Below are 23784 nucleotides of genomic sequence, written 5' to 3' on the forward strand. Positions count from 1 at the left end.
TGTTGCCTAAACAGTTCCTCTGATATTATGGCACAATACCCAAGGACTTTCTATGGTAAGTGCTGTTAGCTAACATGAAACTTCCCTTTCCCAATGATCAAAAGCTTTTCTTGTGACTCAGCAGGGCTAGAAAGATATTTACTCCAGAGGGCATTCTGCACCAAAAAATTAAATTCTGTGCACATAATTTAAAATTCTGCAAATTTTATTTGTCAAATAAACATGGAGGCTCCAGCAAGGCATTGGGGAGCATAGGCCACTGGCTACACAGAGGTGGGAGATCACTGTGCAACTTCCCTCCCACCCAGGACACAGACTCAGTGATAAGGCTTCACCCAACTCTGACACAGTGCAAGGCCTGGGTCTGCCCCAGAAACACCCCAGGGCCCTGCCCCTCCGTGTGAGGTGCACTAGGTGTGGGCAGGCAGGTTCAGCAAGGCAGGATCCAAGTATGGAGGGGCTTAGTGTGGGGGTGCAATGGTAATGAGACTCTGCGGGGGGTCCAGGTGAAGGTGGTTGTGCCTCAGCTGGGGGGTCTTGGTGTGGTGGGGATAGAGCTCTGTATGGGGGTCTGGATATGGGGGGCTAAGTGGTGGGGTCCGGATGCTGGGGGAGTGGGACTCAGTGGGATGGGGATCCAAGTGCAACTGGTTGGGGCTTGGTGGGGTGGGGATCCGGGTGCAGTTGGCTTGTCAGGGTGGTCCACGTGCAGGAGGAATGGGGCTCATCGGGGGGGGGGGGTTCTGAGTGCGGGAGGATGAGGCTTGGCGGAAGGGTCTGGATTTGAGGGGGTCTGGATGCATGGGGGTTGGGTGGATGGGGGAGCATCTCCCTATACAGGAATCCCTTCCCGTGCAGCTGAAGAGCAATAGGTGCAGGAAGCGGGGGGTGGGGGGAGTTTGCAGAGCTTCCTGCAGCCAGGGGAGAAATCTGGGGGTGGGTCTGACTCGGCCCTGGATGCCGTGCAAGGGAAGAGGAAGTCCCATCCTGCCCAGCCCAGCCTGGACTAGCAGCTGAGCCTGGCACAGGGTAGGAGCCACCAACCAGATTTCCCCCAATCCTGCCTCCTGCTCCACAGTGATTTACCTCTCTGCCAGCTGCCCTGGGCACCCAAAACATACTGCTGGGGAGGGTCGCATGACCGCTCTTGTGGCTTCCCTTTGCTTCTACGTCAGAAAGTCATTTTTCTGTGGGGAAGCAACAAAATCTGCGGAGGACATAAATTCTGTGCATGTGCAGTGGCACAGAATTCCCCCAGGAGTAGATATTAAACCTGCAACCTGTCATTGGTCCAGGACTGAATATTGCCTATCCTTCACCTCAGACCTGTGTGTGAGACACACAAAATATATGGTGATTGTTTACAAAAGTGGGCGCTGAAAGCTGGGCTCCTCCCTTCATATCTTGGCAGGGGGTTAGACTAGATGACCCTTGCCGTCCCTTCTAACCCTCTGATTCTATTAGAGCACCTAAATATATGGTTAGCTCCTGAAAATTGCTGACCATCTAGAAGCTGCTACTCAAGTCAAAGATGTGTATAGTTATACATACATACACAACCTGCACCCCAATGTTAAATATAGTGATCATTTCAATTACCTTACTAAAAGAAACAAAATCCTGCTAAATCACAATGAATTACATCAGCAATCCTAAACCTTTAAATTCTATGCCTAAATACTTCCTAAACTACTTAGCCATATATAATACAAATGTGAATCATTCGCTTCTTAATTGCCAATATGTCTCTGCTAAATATACATATGCAGTTGACAGACTGGCCCACCATTTGCTACAGGGGGAGGGTGTTGAGAAAGCAGCTGTCACAATGATATCAATGTTCTGGTCAGGCTGAGCAATCAGACCAGGCATGCACAAATTCCATTATCTTAGCCTTATCCCTAATCCTGCCATCCTACATAGAAGGGTTGTTACAGACGGAGCTAGCAAAGGCTCCAGCTGCAGTCTCCTGTTAGTTAGCATCAGATGCTGGCCATAGTAGCCTCCCTGGGGAACTACTAGTCCACAGATTTCATCTACAGATGTTCATTCAAATGTTTTTCAGATTTTTGGCATGTATACTCCACAGAGCCACTGACTGGATTTTGTCTTGCTTTCAAAGATTTCTACTCAAATGTTGGTTGATTCTATTTTGTTTTTATTGTTGGCTGAAATTGACAGGTTTCTGGGATGTACATGGTCAATACAGTATCTGTGGAGGGGGAAGGTCATGCAAAATAAAGAGTCTTAGCTAACATCGTTCCTGACTTGAATCTAACAGCTTGAGGGATTGCATAATTATTGCATTTGCTTGACTATAGTGCTTTCTTGGTTTATTAAAATTCCCTTTGGGCGCTGGTGGCAACATATCTAAAAAAGGTATTGCAGCTTTCTAGTGGCTATAGCTGAAGGAACTGTCTAGTCCCATTTAATCTCTTTGCTTCTACAGAGATCTGCATACCTTTACCACCTCCATTACCGTAGGAACTGTGATTGGATTTAACTTCCTGCACATTACATTAGAATCAGCTATCATTCTTTGCGTACGTTTGTTAAATTCAATCTGGTCTATATGGGGATATGAAGCAGAAACATGGTAAGTGTATTAAGGAATAAGGGTGGAAAGACTGGAGGATTTGGGATCTGGAATTACTGTGCAGATAAAGATAGCTAAATTCATGTTGCTGCTACACTTCTTTCAAGGAGGATAGAATTGCTGTAAGCCTCTATGTTCTGTCTTTCTGAGTGTAAGGAATACTAAGTAATGCAGGACTTGCTTATGCTAAAGTGATGTCCTTTTTTCCCTGGGAAGTTAATTTGGTGCTCTTGTGAATAGGGCTACATTGACGTTCCTGGAATACAAAGTTCTTTATACAAAAACAGGTTCAGCAAGGCAAGTTTTGCCACATTCCTCTGTGGTGTCCTCACCAGAAGGTTTCTGTGTCAGGAGGGGTAAAGATCCATTCAGTCCTTGGCTACTCTGCTGAGATTGCCAATGAGGATGCCAACTGTAATATTGTTTGCAATGTTGCTGTAGCCATGTTGATCCCAGGTTATTTGAGAGACAAGGTGGGTGAGGTAACATTTTTTACTGAACCAACTTCTTTTGATGAGACAGAGAAGTTTTTGAGCGTACACAGAGCTAGACCTGAAGAAGACCTTGTCTCTCCACTGTAATATTGGGCTTTTATGTTATGGATATTTGCCTCCTAGGAAATGAGTTGAGACCACAAACTTTCACTTTGCCCACTCGCTGTCAGATGGTGTAATGCCTTTTTTACTCTTAAGTCATGAGTGAATCATTCAGGTAACAGATTAGCCATATAAAAGGTTATTGTTGGCCATTTTCACCCCATGTTTCACTTGTATATACCTCCTCCTGCTGTACATCCCCCTTGCAATCTGATTTGCTGTCTTTTCTCATTATGTTCCCAGTCTAAATTATTATTTGTTTTCATGATGGGTATTTATAGAGGTCCACGTCACCATAGCATCTGGTGACACTTTACATTGTTTAGATGATGTGCAACTTTTCAGAAATATAGGAAACAAAACCACTATAGGCTCTACAGTGAGCTTCTCAGGGCAGAGACACTGTCTTTGCAGCATGATATATGTCAACAGAGATTTGACAAACTAGTAAAATAAAAGAACAGCTTCCCAGTAGTAGGAAGTCACCATTCAAATTTAACTGATCTGGTTCAGCATTTTCATTAGAAACACAAATCATGCTCAGGGGTTTATAATGTAGCCCTAAAAGTTTGTTGTGAACTGAAAACCATCCAAAGTCTCATCTAAGGATAATTTTGTTTTGTTTCTATATTATGAACAAATAATCTGTTTGGGTCAATTGTTTCCTTCTATTCTAGTGAACAACAGTGAGGTGGCAAAGTTTGAAGATGACACAAAATTATTTAGGTTTACGAAGACCAGAAAAGACTGAGAAGAACTCCATAGGGCCTAACAAAGCTAGGCAGTTGGCAAATGAAATACAGTGCTGATAAATGCAGGGTAAGGGCCATTGGATGGAATAATACTCACACATATTGCTATGTTCTAAATTAACTGTCATCACTCAGCCTTAATGACATTGTGGGCAGGCTACGACAGTTCAAATTTGCAGGAACCTGAAACTCTTTGCAAGTCATTAGGGGCTAGACTGGCACCTGAATAAAGGGCAGCCTACGGACTAAATCCTCACTCAGTCATAATACAGCCCCTGCTTCAGGAAAGAAGCAGTCTATGTCAGCTCTTTTCCCCAGCACTGTTTATATGCCCCGCCATGCCACTCAGCTGTGCTGACTGGAGTGATGGAGTTGGGGTTGGTGGAGCCAACAACCCGTCCACATATCCACTCCCCATCCACATATCCAGGAGGGGAATAGCAGCACTGGAGATGTGTCCCCCCAGCTCCCTCGCTGTGAGTCCATGTTGGGTAGTACAGGTTGGCTCACAAATGAGCTCTAGTTTAGGATATGATGCTGCTCTATGCTTGGCTAGCACAGTTCACCCTAGTCCAGAAAAGCACCCTGGAATGTTGTTGCTAGTGTAGCTGCAGGCATAGAGTATAGAGGACATTAAACATTTTACCTTTATTCTCCTCAAAGGCTCTCTGAGTTAAAATACAATGAATTTAGATTACATTTCCATATTTTTTTCCAGAACAATGTGATAAAATTAGCTATTTCTGTCTTACAACAAAGGCTTTTATAAGAACTTCTTTGTGGTGTACACAAGAGAGAACATATCTTGCATATCAGCAGCCATGATTTACATTTGCAGCTGTGAGCGAAGCTGGGAGAGAGTGCTGCAAATTTCACTTCCTTTTATTTTTTAAGATATAATTTTTCTTTAAAAAAATGGTTACATAGTTCTGAGGTTATTATATAGGATGGCAGAAGCTGAAACAGTCCCATTTGGGATTGTGCATACAAAGGTGAAGTGACCCTGATTACAGAGGTAATATTGAACTGTGTCACACTTCCAAACTTTGGGGCAGACCTCTCCCTCTAGACCCCTGCTCCAGCCCTGTGAGAGGCCCTGAAGCACAAGTTTGATGTCAGTGGGAGTCATAGGTGATGGGTGAAGCTTCCCCTTGGGGAGGCTAGCCCCGGGCCCCGCCTCTTCTGGCCAAGGCCCCATCCCTGCTCACTGCTCACAGACTCCCCCTCCCCCGCCCTGACATGGCCCTGGCTGGGGCAGGGATGGGCTGAGAGCTCAGTCGGGGCCATGGGGGGAGGGGGCTGAGAGGTTGGCCCCAGCTGGGGTCAAGCTCTCAGCCTCAGCAAGGATAGTGGCAAAACTCTCTGCCCTGCCCATGGACGCACCCCATTCTGCCCCTTCCCCACGGCCCCACCCCTGTTCCAACCCCATTCCGCCTCTTTCCCTGAGGCCCCGCCCCCACTTGCTCCTTCCCCTCACCCCCGCTGTGGCCCCAAGACCGGAAAAGCTCTGTGCCCCGGCCACAGGGCCATGATGGGGGGAGATTTTTTCCAGAGGCCCCAAATCCACCACTACCCCACCAAAGTGGCTCAAGATTTGGAGATGTTAGTCTCCCTCGCTTCCATTATGTGCTACCCTTTTCTGAGGATTGAAATTGGAGGGTTTCTCTTTGGTTTCAAGAGGGGTTAGAGCGTGGCCTTCTTGGGAGGCCCATATGTGGGTGCCCTGCTGCAGCAGCTGTGTCCCATTGATGGGTACCTTAGAGCTGCTGAAAGGAGAGGAAAACGCTGCCATGAGATGGGGAGTAGTTTGGTTGCAGAGCTTGTGGTTCTTGATTCCTGTTGAGATCAAAGGAAGACGAGGCAGGAAACAAAAATCTCAGGTGGACACAAAAATCTCAGGTGGACACATACACATACAGAAAAACCATGAGCATCACCACACCTAACTTTTAGGTGCCTAGAAAATTACTATGATTACTAGGGGGGCGAGAGACATCTCAGAATGGTATCCACAAAAGGGAGCATGCTAAGAAGTGGCTCCTCGACTAAGCTAGACAATGGGAGATGCCAAGGTGTGGGGTATATTCTAAGCCATGTCTTACTCGCAGAGATAGATACTTAAATCAAGGATGCAAGGAGGTGCTGCCCTCTGTTTGGGATTCTCAGCTGTAAACATTTTCTTGGTGTTAGGGGCCTATGCCATTTTTGCAAGAAGCTAGGGTGAGGGGAGAGAAGAGAAGGACTTCTCTCATAACTTTTAGCCCAGTAGTTAGGATACTCACCTAAGAAGTAGGAAATTATCCAGTTCAACTCCCCCCTCCGCCTGTGGGGGGGATAAAGGATTTGAACTTGAATTGGGTTCTACTACTTCTCAGGTGAGTGCTCTAACCACTGGGCTATGGGGTATTTTGATGTAGGGTTCCTTCGGTCTCTCCTGTTGAATCTATTCCATTGTGGTTAAAAAAATTAAAAAGTCATCAGTGTAGAGAGATGGGCTAGCAGGTCTCCCTGAGTGAGTACTCTAACCATGAGGCTGCCAAGTAATTCTCATGCCTGCTTGCTCTCTCTGGCTCTTTCTTTCATTATTTATCCACAGTAGAACAAGACAGACAATGTCTCCCATGTCCAACATTAGTACTATAACTACTGGCCTAGGAGTTATCTGGGAGGCCTCCTCCCCACTCCTGGTTGTTTTGTGTAAACTTGTCTATAATGGCCCAAACATAGGCACGTAATAAACTGTTACTGCAAAAATTTAGGCACTGAGTAAGTTTAGGCAACTACAAGGTTTGGTGGCAGCTGAGCGGGGGCTTTGTGAATCCCAGTGGGACTGACTCTGGGATTTAAGTGCTTAATGTGATAGCTAGGCACCTAAGACCTTTTGTGAAAACAGCCCTTGGTTTCCAGTGCAGTTGGTTCCAATGCTGTTTATGCCTGAGAAGGATAGAGTGTCAGATATATCTCTCAGCTTGCGGAAGCCCAAACATGTGATGCAAAGATACAAACTGAGGGACATCAAACACCATCTCAAGGAAAGATTTACAAAGCTGTTGGACTAAGTGAGTAACTCTCTCTATACCCTCCATCTCATCAATGTATTTCTGACATCAATATTTTTCAATCAATAAAACTGAGGGACACCAAATCTGTGTAGATTGTAGGGATCTTTGGGATTCAAATGAGTGATACTCTTTTAAATGATAGGTTCAGTGGCAGATAAGATTTTGCAGCCAGACAGTAAGTGCCACCTTTACTGTCTGGTTGCAAAACAGAAATTAACATGAAAGGAGGCTTTGCACCAAGGAGAAGGGAGTGCTCAAACATTTAAAGGGACAGGACATCGCAAAGAGGAATATCCTGCCAGAAGCAAGACAGTAGTGCTACAGGATCTGTGCTGGCTGCCTGTTGGCTTCCTGATGGAGATTAAAGTGTTAGTTCTTATCTATAAAGCCCTAAATTGCCTGGGAGCTTCCTACCTGAGAAGCCACCTCTCTTCCTGTGCCATTCTGCTACAGGTGAGATCAGCAAGGCCACTCCAGGTGAAGCCCCATTGGTACATATGAGGGAGCTGCTGTCTGGCCATGCTCCGTAAAAGCCCCTTGATTTTGGAATTCACCCCTCCTTCCCCTAGCCCTTCTTTGCATCCTGTGAGCTCCATCTGTTAGAGAAGGTATTTCCAGATGGAACCTGAGGCGATGAGAGGGTGTGGCCAAGGCACTCCTACTCCTTGGCTATTTCCAGGCTCCTACAAAGCCTACAGTGGACTTAAACAGTTCTGGAGGCTGAACTATTTCCTGATCATCTCAGGACTGGATGGGTGCAAGCTGCCTCTCCTCTGATCCTGTGCCAGGCACTGCACAGGATTTCACTGGAGGGCTACAAGAGCTAATCGATGTGAAGTCTGAGAAGGAGGAAATTAGGTCTAGGATGAAAACATGACACATTCCACTTTAACAGCAAGAGGAACCGAATGGTAGAAATAGTGGACCAAAACTATGACTCCAAGTGAACAGCCTACTTGAATAACTAGGCCGGGGGTAGGCAACCTATGGCACAGGTGCCGAAGGGGGCACGTGAGCTGATTTTCAGTGGCACTCACACTGCCCAGGTCCTGGCCAGCGGTCCGGGGAGCTCTGCATTTTAATTTAATTTTAAATGAAGCTTCTTAAACATTTTAAAAACCTTATTTAATTTACATACAACAATAGTTTAGTTATATATTATAGACTTATAGAAAGAGACCTTCTAAAAATGTTAACATGTATTACTGGCACGCAAAACCTTAAATTAGAGTGAATAAATGAAGACTCTGCACACCACTTCTGAAAGGTTGCTGACCCCTGAACTAGGCTTAGAAAAGCATCTAGTATGCATGCCCCCAGTAGTCACTTCCTGTCCTGAATATGTACTAAGCTATTATGTTGACCAGGGAATTCACTAGGTCAGAGTGATGACATTACAGAGACAGGCTTCGGTCATATTGCCTCCTGCCAATATCCAAAATAAATTCCACATATGCTTTAGTTCCACTGGAAATTGTTGAGTTCACTGAGTAAAACACATGGCCAGTGTTATTCGGGAGGTCAGAACAGAGGATCAAAATGGTTCTGCGGAATCTGTGACTCCATACATTTTAAAAAAAGAAAACAATGAGTAGTTTGGTTTAAGGTTCTCCATTTACTGCCTCCCTTGTACACAGATTAAAATCTCTTTAGTTTCAGGAGCAATATCTTTTAACGGCTTCAGACGGCAACTTTGCGACAATAGCTGTGGCAAAGCAGAATGTGTTTCCATTGTAATTCATTAGCTTTGCTATGGGTATTATGGCAAGGTAAATTCATTTAAGTGAGCAGAGAGGTACATGCACATACATGGTAGCTGAGTCCAGCCACATCTGTAAGGGATCTCATCCCCTACAGGCGATGTCGACACTGCAGCTGGGAAGGAGCATCCCAGCCTGGATAGAGAGACTCACACTTGCAGGGCTTGAGCTAGCATGCTAAAAATAGAAGTATGGCTGTTACGGAGACTTGGGCTACACCTGAGCTCAGGAGAGCCACTGGGCTTTTAGCTCAGGTGGGTGGCCCAAATCTCTGCCAGAGCTGCCACCTCCACTCTGCTGTTTTTATCCTGCTAGCTTGAGCCCCACTAGCATGAGTGTGTCTACCTGGCCTGGGAAGCTTGCTCAGCTTCAAGAGGAAGCAAAAGGCAGAAATACACAACTATTGACTATGAGGACTACCTGAACAGTGGTATTCTCTTCATTTCTCGGCACATTTGCCTAGTTTCCATTAAAGGCACAGGAGGTATGCACACCATTTCAAGGGGGAACTGACTCCCTTTTAGTTTGATAAACAAACATGCAGTGCCTAATGCTAGTGTCATAACCAAAGACCATGTTGGCACGTCTCCCAGCCCACTTCAATAAACACTTCTCCTTTCCTTCGCTTGTCGCTTGCTATTCTCCACTAAGCAAAAACTTCTCCTGCAGCACCCAGCCTAAGCAGTTCATCAGAGCACTAAGGAGAAAGGGAAGAATTCCACTTCAATGTTGCCGAGTAATAGTGAGCCACTTTGTGGATGTTACTCCAATTTAAAAGCTGCTGTAACCTCTCCAAGCCCCTCTTCATTCCTTTGTGCCATGCAGGGGGTGTAACTATATTACCGCCTCACCACCACCTTGCACAGCAGTTACACTCATTCCTCTCCAAGATCACCACATTGCGCCATCTGAGAAAAATACAGATTTGCCTCTTAGGAGTAAATGTCCTTTACTGCATCATGACCTACAGGCAATTCAACGTGTTTGGAACAGTCCATCCCCTGCCACAGGGGAACCATATGTCTCCCACTGCCAGGTGTATAACACCCAAGAGAAGAGCAGGAAAGAGCATTCCCTGATTAGTTGTGTGGGGCAGGAAAGAGGCGCTGGAGCAGCTAGGTAAAATCGGGCTTTCAGTTAAAAATTCTAATAAACTTAATGAGTTTTGCCCAAGTCACGATTAAAGGCTTTAGGAACTGGCCCAATGTGTCAATGTAATGGCCTATTAAGGTTACTGTACATGATAGATAGATAGATAGTTGCTGTTAGGTAGTATCTATCTATCTAGTCTCTCAAATTAAAAACAAAAGCTGCTTCTGGAACTCTGGGAATATGAAACTTTGGTCAGACTCCCAACCAATGCACTAAAATGACTAAGAGGTTGGTTTTGTATGTAAAAAAAATAATAACTTCTCACTCCTAGGCAGGCAGTATATGGCCAACATTCCTCATCACCACCTATCTATTACCTTGTTACAAACCTATGAAAATAGGGGGGTTATAATAAAAAGATTGATAGAATTTGATCTGTAGAGATAAGAAACTGCACCTCTCTAACATGCGTCATGAATCGTTTTGGCTTAAATCCGTCTGTGGGCTTAAGTGAATAGCTTTATTGATCAGCTTTCTTTCAAAATAAGGTACACTGTTTCACAAAGAGGCATTTTCCCCCCTGGTGCACACAAGCATGCTAGAAGCAGAACAGAAATGCTGGGAGTATTGTAAAGCATAAAATTGATTATTGATATCTTGGCTTTGTTTTGCAGTATCAAATTAGGAAGAAGCACAAAACTAAGCTTGAAATTACTGCCTCTTTGAACCGTTAGATAGCATGACACAAATTGGAGCTTCAGGTGCTTCAAGATTAGCATTAACCTTTGAACAAACAGACAAGGTCAGAGCCATGTGGAAAAAATTGCTAACAATAATCAGTATTTAAAGGTCAACAATCTAACCTTTACATAAGTGGGCATGGCACTCATACCAGTAGTAGGGTACATGGAGATGTTGTAAGGGTTTTATCTGAGGCCTTGTCTAGCAGCTTTCTGCGCTGTAACTCCCGAGGTGTACACACTGCCAAGCCACTTAGTGCGCAGAAACTGCGCAGTTGCAGTGCTGTAAAAAAAACGCCCCGACGAGAGGCGTACAGCTTTCTGCGCCAGGGCTACAGAGCCGCAGTGCCAGTGTAGACATCCTGGTCAATTACAGTGCTGCGATTGGCCTCTAGGAGGTGTCCCACAATGCCTGTTCTCACCTCTCTGGTCATCGCTTTGAACTCTACTGCCCTGCCCTTAGATGACCAACCAAGCCCCACCCCTTAAATTCCTTGGGAATTTTGAAAGTCCCCTTCCTGTTTGCTCTGTGATGCGTGAAGTGGTCTCAGCGCATCTTTCCAGGTGGCCAGGCCTGCTCCACGCACCTGGTGATCCCCCAGTTGGAGCAAAAAAAGCCAAGCTGCTGGACCACATCAGCATTTGGGGAGAGAAAGCTGTCCAGTCCCAGCTGTGCTCCAGCTGTAGGAATTATGCTACCTACGGACAGATTTCACGATGCATGATAGAAAGGGGTCATGACCAGGACACAATGCAGTGCAGGGTCAAAGTGAAGGAGCTGCAGAACGCCTACCACAAGGCACAGGAGGCAAACTGCTGCTCCGGTGCTGTGCTCACGAGCTGCCAGTTCTACAAAGAGCTGGACGTGATACTCAGTGGCGACCCCACCTCCACTGCGAAGGCCACTCTGGATACTTCGGTGGCTCGCATGCCAGTTGGGAGTGGACTGAGCCAAGAGGAGGAAACCTTGGATGAGGATTTGGGGGGGGCGGACCCAGAGGCAGAGGACGACTTGGAGGCCAGAGATGCATGCAGCCAGGAGCTCTTCGCTACCCCGGAGGAGGCTAGCCAGTCACAGCTGTCGGAGCATGTCAAAGCGCAAACAGGAGAGGAGGCTCCTCGTAAGTGGTTTTGATTTTGGGAATCACTGAAGTGAGTTGTTGGGGGCAGGAGGGTTGCAGAAAGCAGGCTTGTGTCTGTATGATGTGCGTACCACCACATGGCTATTCTGAGCAGCAGAACAGGGTGTTGATTGACTCCCTCACTTAATGGTAATTTGCCTCAGAGATCTCCACGAAACTCTCCTGGCGATACTGGGCAATCTGCTGCCACAGATTCTTTGGCAGAGCTGCTTTGTTTCTTGCCCCATTAAGAGTAACTTTCCCGTGCCATTCTGCCATCACTGGTGGGGGGGACGACCATTGCTGCACACAGGCAAGCCGCATAAGGGCCAGGGCGGAAGCTGCAGTCTTGGAGAAGACCCCCCCTTGATTCCCAGCTCACCCTCAGCAGTGAGATATCTTCCATAATGAACACAGCCTGTGGAAAGTGTGGGGACAGGAATGATTATAAGGCCCTCCTCCTACAATGCTGGCTCTCCCCAAGAGCCACATGCCCAGTGTACAGTATGGTCCTGGAGGACTGATTTCCCCTGCACCTGTGGTTACTCACCATTTTGGGGGGTTTGTGGCTCATGTGTACTTGCCTGGGGTCAGTCAGTTAGTGACAGGCAGCCGTAGGAATTATGCTACCTACGGACAGATTTCACGATGCATGACAGAAAGGGGCCATGACCAGGACACAATGCAGTGCAGGGTCAAAGTGAAGGAGCTGCAGAACGCCTACCACAAGGCACAGGAGGCAAACTGCTGCTCCGGTGCTGTGCTCACGAGCTGCCCTAAGGGCATAGGAATATTGTCATCGGCCAGGTCTAGCCTCCCATATAGGCAATGCCAGCGGGCCTTTAAATGGCAAAAAGCACACTTGGCAGTCATTGTGCACTTGCTCAGCCTGTTGTTGAACCGCTCCTTGCTGCTGTCAAGTTGCCCCGTGTATGGCTTCATAAGCCACGACATTAAGGGGTAGTGAGGTCTCCCAGGATCACAATGGGCATTTCAACTTCCCCTACGGTGATATTCTGGTCTGGGAAGAATGTCCCTGCTTGCAGCTTCCTGAACAGAGTTCCGAAATATGTGTGCGTCATGCACCTTTCCAGACCAGCCTGCGTTAATGTCCGTGAAATGCCCATGGTGATCCACAATGCCTAGAGAACCATAGAGAAATACCCCTTGTGATTAATGTACTCGGTGGCTAGGTGGTCTGTGCCAGAATTGGAATATGTGTGCCATCTATTGCCCCTCCACAGTTAGGGAAGCCCATTTGTGCAAAGCCATCCACAATGTCACACACGTTGCCCAGATTCACACGGTCTTTTGGGGCAGGATGTGATTAATGGCCCTGTACACTTCCATCAACACGAGTCCAACAGTCGACTTTCCCACTCCGAACTGGTTAGTGACCATTCTGGAGTAGCCAGCTTCCACAATGCAATCACCATACACTTCTCCAATGACAGGGCAGCTCTCATTCTCGTGTCCTTGTGCCGCAGGGCTGGGGCGAGCTCAACACACAGTCCCATGAATGTGACTTTCCTCATCCGAAAGTTCTGCAGCCACTGCTCGTCATCCCAGACATGAATGATGGTGTGATCCCCCCACTCAGTGCTTGTTTCCCAAGCCCAAAAACGGTGTGCCATTGTGGTCAGCACCTCCGTGAATGCCACAATCTCATGTCTTAGCTACTAAGTGTGGCGAGATCAATGTTGAACCCCTCTTGCCTTTATAGTTTAAGGAATAACTCCACTGCCACTTGTTAGTGAGAGCAAGCAGCATATTGGTCAACAGTGCGGGATCCATTCCTGGAGACCAAAGAGGCAGGACGCGCTGGACACAAACCATTGAAAGATGGCGCCAAATGAGGACGGAAGCACAGGGATTGCTGGGATGTGAAGCAATGCATCACAGGGCATTGGGACAGGACCCAGGATGTCCCACGACCCCCTCTGCCTTCCCACAACTCTTAGCAGCAGAAGAGGAAGAGATGCTCTGTGGGATAGCTGCCCAGAGTACACCGCTCTGAATACCGCTACTAGTGCCACAAATGTGAACACACGACTGCACAGGCAGCTTGAAAGTGTGAACACACAACAGCAGTTTCCCTTCAGCACTCTCTGAGTGGCACTGTAACTGTCGGCGTTGTAACTCTGCCAGTGTAGACATACCCTGAGTCATGGTTTAGCAGATTTTTACTGTATAGTTCTGCAATGCTTAGGATGCTATGGGGAAAAGACACTTCATAAATAAGATGTCTTGGGTCCCAATCCTACAAACATTTCACATGCTTATCAGTATTGCCAGCTGCAAGCATTCAAAAAATTACGAGTCAGGTCACAAAGTCATAAGATTTTCTTTAAAAAATCATTAGAGTGACAAGTGAACAAGATAATATCTTTTACCACCAACTTCTGCTGGTAAAATGGACAAGCTTTCCCAGGAGGAAAAAAGAGCTCTGTGTCGCTTGAAAGCTTCTCTCTTTCCTGGGACCAGCTTGGCTACAACAACAGTGTCCCTAATATCCTGGGACCCTTTCCTGTCACTAATATCCTAGGACCAACATGGCTACAACAACACTACCAACAATTAAAAAAAATTATTGCAAACTACAGACAAATCTTACTGCTCAGTCTACTATACCCACTACATGTAAGGTATCCAAGTCACAAGAAATAAAGGGTTATGGGGGTATTGTTGTTAGTATAAGCACGGGACAATATTTACCAAAGTGTGGTGTTTTTTAATTTTATTTACACTTCAAAAAAATCTCTCTTGGGGTAATCTGTTACGTACAAGGATATGTGTGAGCAATGACAAGACGCTGCAGCAAGATATAGTATAGATACACAATGGAACAGTGAGCTCTGGGAATGCCTAATCAGCTAGGAGGGTATGCTTTATACATTATTTGGGACATAATGTCTATCAATATTGTGTCCAGCAGCTGCTTGGAACAGGTGGTAGAGATGCATGGGTAATTGCTGAATGTGAAGGGATGGTTTTGTTTCTTTGGCTCAGTGGCTTATTTCTCTTTTCTTTCGGCATAATTTGAGTAGTCCCGAAAAAAAGGAAGACAGGAAATACATTAGGGTATGAAGGGTGCCTGTGATGGGGTTCACACACTGCCAGTGGCACCTCCTTGTGGCTGCTCTGGGTATCAGCTCTCATCCGGTCTGGCACCATGTTTCATTGATTGCTCAAGCCGTGAACCCTGTCTCTCTCTCCATGTCTCAGCGTGCTCCCTCATTGTGATTTGGCCTCTGGCCAGGTCACTATCTTGTCCGCCCCTCCCAGGGTAACAAAGTCTCTCCAGACCTGCTGTCTGGTGGGCATTTCCCTTCAGGCCTGTGTGGGGTACACACACCACCACAGTGCATAAAGCCCTACATCTTTAAGAGGAAATACTTAAAGTAGAAAAAAGGGGAAGTAAATAACTTGAGAAGTCAATTATACAATTATGCACTTATTGCACAAGTTAGAGAAGAGTGGTGAGGTATGTATTGACTATTAAAAGGTACCTTATTTGATGGAGTGTTGTAACTTGACTATGTTTATGCAACAGGATGGTGGATGAGACCCAGAACATTGCTACTTATTTTAGGTCTCTACAGCTAGAGGAAGTGCATTTTTTAGATTTCCAGCATTCCTGCTTTTTTATCACACAGCACAGCAGATCACTCCATCTGGTTCAAATAGTTCATTCCTTGGCAAAATACACATTTTCTAATTTGTATCCCTTTTTATTAGAAAATGTAATAAACCTTCCCTTTCTCTTCATTGAGGTTCTGGTGTCTCCCAGGGAACATGCTGCAAAAGGAGATCAGCATCAGTCCACATGTGATCATTTCCAGAGTCTGGTAGAAACAGTCCCATGAGGATCCAGAAGCCTCTATGCAGTAGCAGCAACTACAGAACCAACAGGAGGGCAAGAAAGGGCAAACATGGCAGTTGTAAGCAGTCAAATCCTATAAGGACAAGAGCAGTCTCCTTTTTTTATTTAAATAAATTGTTTATTTCAATACACTACTTGGCATTCAGATACCACAGTAACTGGTACCCTTTAGAAAGACAGAAAGAAAAGATATAGAGCCCACAACTTCACCCATAAAGACAACAAGAGGAGAATTCTCCTCTGTACTGTGACCACTTTGTACCAGTGCCCAGTGAATCCTTTGCCATCTCTGTACTGTTTCCTCAGCAGAAACCTCCAGTACAGGGAGCATTCTGGGGCCTAATGGGGGTGGAGAGCTCATCAGAGGCAGGAAGGAACTTGGATGCAGCAACCCTGAGGCCTGGAAATTTTTTCCCGTTACATTGGTTCATGGAGGGCTGCTTGCATTGGGGCCAGAAGCAAAACCCCATAACGCCTCAGTAGGGGAAGTACAATTCTTTTTCTCTCCATCCCTGTGTCAACTCAGGAACAAACTCTGCCCCTCAGAGTTTTGCCACTATTTTTGATGGACATGAGAGCAGGGCTACCTAGAATGGATACAAATAACTATAAAATTATCCTCCTCTTTCTTGTGTGTGTGTGGGGGAGTTAAGATCTGATGTTTCATGGAGATGGAGGAAAGTTAATGTCCCATATTTGGACTAAGGCATAATCAATGGCCTGTTTCTAATATCATGAAAATAATAATTAACATTATAATGAGCCAAAATAAAAGACAGTGACCACATTCATAGGTTGATGCACTGCCTTAAGCCAATTGTTATACCCTCCATTGAGTAAGCAACGACCAAGTCAGAGAATTTAACTTGATACAATGATGGGTCTCAAAAGCCACTAAAATAATAAAATTTTAGTCATCCTCACTAGAGGAAGCAGGTAAGACTCAGAAATATCACACAGCAAACTTCAAAACCTTTTGATTCATAGAATACTACAAGGAAGAAAAGTTGTTTTAGACACGAAGGTACAGGCCAGTTTGATGGCCTAGTGGCTGTATTATGTTCTTTCATATGGAGGAGCCAAGCCTGAATCTGCACTGGACATGTGCTGTATAGCATGAGCTTGAGAGTGGGAACAGGGAGTATTGCTTCAGTAGCAATACCAGCTGCAGAGACTGAAACAGACTCAGCATGTTCCCAAGCAGACTTCCTTTTAGCATTTTTCATCCACAGACCTCAAAGTATTTTACAAAGGAGAGTGAGTATCATTATCCCTCTTTGCATAGATGGGTAAACTGAAGCTCAGAGAGGTCAAGTGACTGATGGAGGATAATATTACTTTGAAGGACTCGAAAATCAAAATTCCTGCCTTAAGGCATTCCTGGAAGATGTGAAATAATAATATAGAGCACATTTATTTAAAATAAAATAATCAGAGTATTAGTAAGAGCAGATATGTTGTTCAGATCATACATATGGAATTATTTTTATATGAGATGGATGGGTCACATATAAACAGGTAGAAGTGTACTGAAAACAGAATATTCAGCAGGTCACTGATCTGTGCACATCTCCATGATCCCTCAGAACTGATGGACATTGCTGGCTAGGTGTTGCTTTTTGAGAAGAAATGAGATGCAGGATGGTGCTGTGGTTAGGGTAACAGCCAGGGATGTAGAAATCCTACATTCAAGTCCCTGCTCTGCCATGGGCTTCCTGCGTGAGCTTGGACAAGTCTATAAAGTGAGGATAATAGCACTTCCCTATCTCACAGGGGTAAATACTTTAAGGATTATGACATGCTCAGGCACAATGGAAATTGGGGCCATATAATTACCTTAGATAGGACATGATCCCTGGCTCTACTCCTCCCAGTCCTCATTGAGAGATAAAGGGGAGGAGATGGATCTGGGGGATGGGTATCTCTCAATGCCAAGCTGGTGATGGCCACCCATTTTGAATACTCCCAGTGCCTCAGGACCACAGTGGCTCTTCTAAGAATTTGAGAGAAAAGGATAGTTGCCTTTCTAAGTGTTTTCCTATGGCCTCCAGCAGATCTGATTCTTTGTTTCTATGGATGAGCACAGCTATGAAAACTTGATGCTACTCCCATTTCTTGCTGCTCTACAAACCTTGCAGTTCTGTGTTGAAGGTTAGCCCTAAAATCAAGTTCTACTGTACTGTACAGAGGACCTGTACAATGAGAGGAGATTTCTCTCTTTCACAGATCCACAAAAATAGTAATGCGTTGTGTAAGTTAGGATTATTTGAGCTATTATATAAGAGTTGATGGGTTAATTGTCATCATGTCAATCTCCTTCCTGTATCATGACTCTTATAAGAGAAATAAGAGTCAAACCTTAGCAGCCTCAAGCATAAATGTTCCCAAAGTGGTTGATGGACCAGCAGCAGTCTGCAGAACCCTTACTGGTGGTCTGTGGAGAGTTGGTTGGTCACATGATTCTGTTTCCAAGGAAGATTAACCGAACGGCAAAAGCAGCAGAGTGATTAACTTTCCAAAAGAGTAAACCACATATCTCCCCCAAAAGACCGCTAAAGAAGTTTACGTAAATATTTTCCTAATAAAACTCTTTCATCTGTACTACTATGGTAGTTACTACAAGGATGTTACATGATTGCAAATAGGAGGGAGGCAATGAATAGCCATGAGTGAAAGAAAAGGTAGCCGATGTGGCTGAGAATGGGATGAGAAGTATCCACAAAGATAGTCTATTAAGACATGGTCTTCCACTATGAAAAAGTTTGAGAAGCCCTGCGCTAGCATAATCAAATTTTTATTTCTAAATTCAAAAGCTGCACCACAGTTCAAGTCCTTTTTGTGATTGAGAAGGCTTTTTCAGAGATACAATAGACTAATTTATGGATAATTAATGATTCTACAGTGATGGGCATTATTTTGAAGTTACAAAGATTCAAGATACAGTAGCTGCCACTAAAAAAAGCCAACATTTGTCGACAACAGTTACTACAAATAATATACTTACCACTGGGGGTTTTTTCCCTATTATCAGAAAAGGAGATATCTGTGGTAACTATTAGGACACATTGACTTTAATTACTTCGACAAAGCAACATATTAGCGATTATCTTTGGGAACTCACGGAGGACTGATGAGGTTCCAGAAGAGTAGAGAAGGGCAAACATAGTACTTATCTTTAAAAAGGGGAACAAAGAGGACGAAGGGATTAATAGACCAGTCAGCCTAACTTTGATACCTGGAAAGATACTAGAACAAATTTTTAAACAATCAATTTGTAAGCACCTAAAAGATAATAGGATTATAAGTAATAGGCAACATGGATTTTGCAAGAACAAATCATGCCAAACAAATCTAATTTCCTTCTTTGTCAGGGTTACTGGCCCACTGGATATGGGAGAAGCTGTAGACATGATAAATTGATTTTTGTAAGGCTTTCAACACAGTCCCACATGACAAACTAGGGAAATGTGGTCTAGATGAAATTAATATAAGGTGGGTGCACAACTGGTTGAAAGAGCATACTCAAACAGTAATTATTAATGGTTCACTTTCAAACTTAGGGGGCATATCTAGCAGAGTCCCCCAGGAGTCTGTCCTGGTCTAGTACTATCCAATATTTTCATTATTGATTCGGAATGAAGGGGAGAGTAGGCTTATAACATTTGTGGAAGACACCAAGCTGGAAGGTGTTGCTAGCATTTTGGAGGGCAGGATTAGAATTCAAAATGATTTTGACAAATTGTAGAATTGATCTGAAATAGGGTTGCCAACTTTCTGATTGCAGAAAATCGAACACCTTCGCCCTGTCCCTTCTCTGAAGCCTTGTCCCCCTCCCCCGTTCACTGCATCCCCTTTCTCTCCGTCACTTGCTCTCCCCCACCCTTACTCACTCACTCATTTTCACCAGGCTGGAGCACAGGGTTATGGTGCAAGAGGGGTTGAGGGCTCTGGCTAGGGGTGCAGGTTCTGGGGTGGGGCAGAAAATGAGTAGTTTAGGCCGCATGAGGGGGCTCCAGGCTGGGGGATGGGGTGATGGTTTTGGTGTGTGGGAGGTGTCTCTGGGCAGGGGGTTGGGGTGTGGTGGCTCTGGCTGGGGGTGTGGGTTCTGGAGTGGGACCAGAAATGAGGGGTTCAAGTAGTGGGAGGGGGCTCCGGGCTGGGGTGGGGGTTGGAGTGCGAGAGGTGAGGGCTCCAGCGGGGGATGTGGGCTCTGGGGTGGGGCTCAGAATGAGGAGTGCGGGGTGTGGGAGGGGGCTCCGGGCTGGGGTCAAGGGGTTCAGAGTGCAGGAGGGGGTGCGGGCTCTGGGAGGGAGTTTGGGTGTGGGAGGGCGCTCAGGCTGGGGCAGGGGTTTGGGGTGCAGGAGGTAGTGAGGGGTGCAGGCTCTGGTAGGGAGTTTGGGTGTGGGAGGGGGCTCAGGGCTGGGTCAAGGGGTTGGAGTGTGGGAGGGGGTTTGGGCTGCGGACTCAAGGCGGCGCTTACCTCATGTAGCTCCCAGAAGCGGCCAATATGTCCCTGCGGCCCCTAGGCACAAGGGCGGCCAAGGGGCTCTACGCGCTGCCCTCGCCCGTAGGCGCTGCCCCCACAGCTCCCATTGGCCGTGGTTCCCGTGCTGTTATAAAGAGGACAGTGATCAGTTGTTTTCCATGTCCACTCAAGGTCGGATAAGGAGTAATAGTCTTAATGTGCACCAAGGGAGATTTGGATTATATATTAATGAAAAAGTTCTAACTATAAAATAGTTAAGAACTGGAATAGGCTTCCAATGGAGATTGTGGAATCCCTGTCTTTGGAGATTTTTAAGAACAGGTTAGAGAAACACTTGTCAGGGATGGTCTAGGTACACTAGGTCTTGCCGCAGCCTACTAGCAAAAGGAAGCACAGCCCCAATAAACCGAGAGAGAAAAATTATCCACAGGCAAATCTGGAGGGTTGTTTAGTGATTACACAGTAATATGAGTTCTGTCTCTGTTTGAGGTGTCCTTCAAAGTTGGTAATTATGACATTATTGTGTGTCCTCATTATACCAGCCTGTCCTCTTGTACCAAATACCAGAAGTCTTCCTACATACACTGCCTTATGTTTTTCCAGTAGGGAAATGTGTCCAGGTTTGTTTTGTGAGGGTGATCAGAGTTCAGTTGAACCAGTGCTAGAAATGATGGGATCTGAAATGTAGACAGGATTCCATTTTTGCTATCACGTTGATTAAAATGGATTCTAGCAGGCATCACTAAAAATAAAAATGATAAAACTTAAGGCTACTGGAGCTTGTCTACTCTACTGCTCCCACTGATTTTAAAAGAACAGCTAAGCCATAGTTAAAGCCAATAGGAAAGTTTTTGTACATTTCCCCAGTGTAGACAAGGCTCCTGATACTTGTGGTGGTTTTATTCCCATGTGTGTTCAAATGACATCATAATAAAAATGTCTGAAGCCACCAGAGCCTTATCTACACTAGTGCTCCTACTTTTGCTACCATCAATGCACAGAAACCATGATGGAAATATTTCACTATAATTCCGTAGCAAAGTGTCACATATCTGGTTGGGCTTCCCCTGCTGGTGAGGCAATCCAGAAGCTGAATCCTATGTGCCCTCAACTTGCCGAGGCTGAGCAGAGTTTAGGCACTGTTTCTGGCTTTGGCCCTCTATGCATGCATTACAGGTGGAGACCTAGTGTCTGATACCCCTCTTGGCAGTGGGGACCCCATGATCCAATTGTCTGGGGCCTAAAACTATTGTCATCTCCTCCAAACCTCCCCAGCAGCTCATGGATGTTCCCCAGAATCCCACCAAGGTGAGAGCCTTCTGGTTTATAGCTTACCTCTTACTTCAGAGATACATGATAGTGAAAGCCAACAGATACATGGACAGACTTTGCATGGGATTCTAAGACACCATTACTCTTTACTTAGATAGCATGAGAAATACACATATCTAGACAAAATAATAAACACACCTATATCCTCGGGGTCCTCACTGCTCTGGAAAGTTCTTTGGGCTTGGGCAGATTCCTCTGGGATCCCTGTCCTACAGCTCATGGTTTCTCTTCAGAATCGTGGAGCCTTCCTAGATCAGCTAACTTTCTCTGACTGTGGCTGGTCCGACAGTTGAACCAGACCCCCTGACCACCATTAAGAAAGCATGCCCATCTCCTGTTTCCTACCCAAAGCTTCCTGCATGTCTCCGTGAGTTTCTTGAGTTTGTATGTTTCCCTATGGATATCTGGTTTCTTTCTTCTCCTCCTGGGCATTTCCCACTCTCTCCCTGCAGTAGTCGGAGAGACTAGCTTTTCTGGTCAGGCAACCACCTTAGCACACTCACTGTACAGTCAGAGCACAGTCATTAAGATGAATGACTCTCCATTGCCCTGGTATGGAAGGTACATGCTTCAGCCTCTGTCAGAATATGGTGGATTCCACATTTGCAGAGGCATTCCATGACACAACAATTTCCTACAAACAACTTCCTAACATCAACCAGAATTCATAGTTGAACTCAGATTCCCCAAATCATCACACAAGGCTCCTATGTGGAATTTCTGTCTGAACAGAGTTTCGTTCTATGTCTTCCATGTACTTTCATTCTAATAATTTTAGCAGCATTCATGTTTTCCTTTCATCTTTATATTTACTTTTGTTGCAGGTGGGTCCAACCAGTCACTTTGTCATTAGAGTGGTGCTTTTCTGAGACAGTGACTCAGAATACAGTGAAACATGAGAGCAACAAAACAAAGCTGGTTAAAAATGAGGAGGAAGCATTGGTATTACTGAACTTCAGCTAGAGAAATCAAGAAATTGTATGTGTGCTCCAAGTTAAGGGCCTGGTATGACTCCTTGCCTTGAGCAGTGACAGCACAACTGCTTTACTGATAGAGGAAACTTCTGTGTAGAGAACCCGATTGCAGAAAGCAGAGGTGAGGAAGAGGGAGAGCAGGGGAGGAGAGAGAGAATATAGTTTTTTTTCCTGCTTGAGCTTTTGCAGTTCAAAAGACAGGGTATTTTCATTGACAGATCCTATACTATCTCAACTCTTTGCTCCAGCAGAGTCCAGATTTGTTAACCTTCTAGGTATAATGAGACACTCCTGAGTGGATCTGTCATTAACAGTAGTGACTGAACCCAGGACCTCTGTACTTAGAAACGTAACCCTCTATTGCCTGAGTTATTAGACAATGGCCAGAGCTAACTCAGAAATCTCTATGGGTCTGCTACTGGAGCGGGATGGAGAGCCGAAAACATGGGTTCCATGGGCAGGCTGGAAAGCCCAACTTTTCTCCAAAATTATTGTTAAGGAAGGAATAGTGGTAGAATTTTATTATTAATAATAATGTATTCTTATTATTATATTATATTTGGGGGCAATTATTTTCAGTTTGAATAATCCTGGTTGGACATTTAATTTATTTTCGCTCTTGTATATTTTTTTAATATTGTAGAGGCACTCAGAGAACTAGGATAAGTGGTTTTATGTTTATAAATCAAAATAAATAGAAATATTTTTCCAAAAAATGCAAACTCAACAAGTTTTTAATACACAATTTGTTTCCAAAATCATCTCTCATTTCAAGGCTATTGGAATGAAGACTTAACTGAAGGGAAGAGTCTAACTCTGTCTAGAGAAGTGCAAGGGAAGTCTTTGCCATTCACAGCTATTCATCAGTAAGATGCCTCATCCATAAATACATCATTGTTAATGTATTGTGCCCACATCTTGGCTAACATGACCATGTTCCATGGTCAACAGAACAACCTTGACTTCAGTGGCATTACACAGATTCACATCAGGTGAGGATGTGGCCTATAACCTTTATGTTGTTAGACAGGGAGTCTTACTGGAGTTAGGCTAACAGAATCTACACATAGTTTCCAAAGTACAATATACCCATATTTAATCTGCCTGTAACTACAATGTAAGAGACAGCTTTAATCGGTTAGATTAAAGGATTATAAACAAAGGGTATAATTTTATTGTCAATATTTACACATCAAGTGCTGAAGGAAGGATCTAAGATACAGAAAATAACAGGAGCTTTCGGAATAGTTTGGCTAGTGTCATCAGTAATAAAGCCATGTAACTATCTCAGTTCTCCAAAAATGGGGAAACTAGATCCAAAAAAAGTGCCAGATCTGAAAACTGACCGTATCTGTGTATGATTTATTAGATCAGGAATACTTAAGCGCTG

The sequence above is a fragment of the Malaclemys terrapin genome, chromosome 6 (genome assembly GCF_027887155.1).
Source record: "Malaclemys terrapin pileata isolate rMalTer1 chromosome 6, rMalTer1.hap1, whole genome shotgun sequence".
Taxonomy (NCBI): domain Eukaryota; kingdom Metazoa; phylum Chordata; order Testudines; family Emydidae; genus Malaclemys; species Malaclemys terrapin.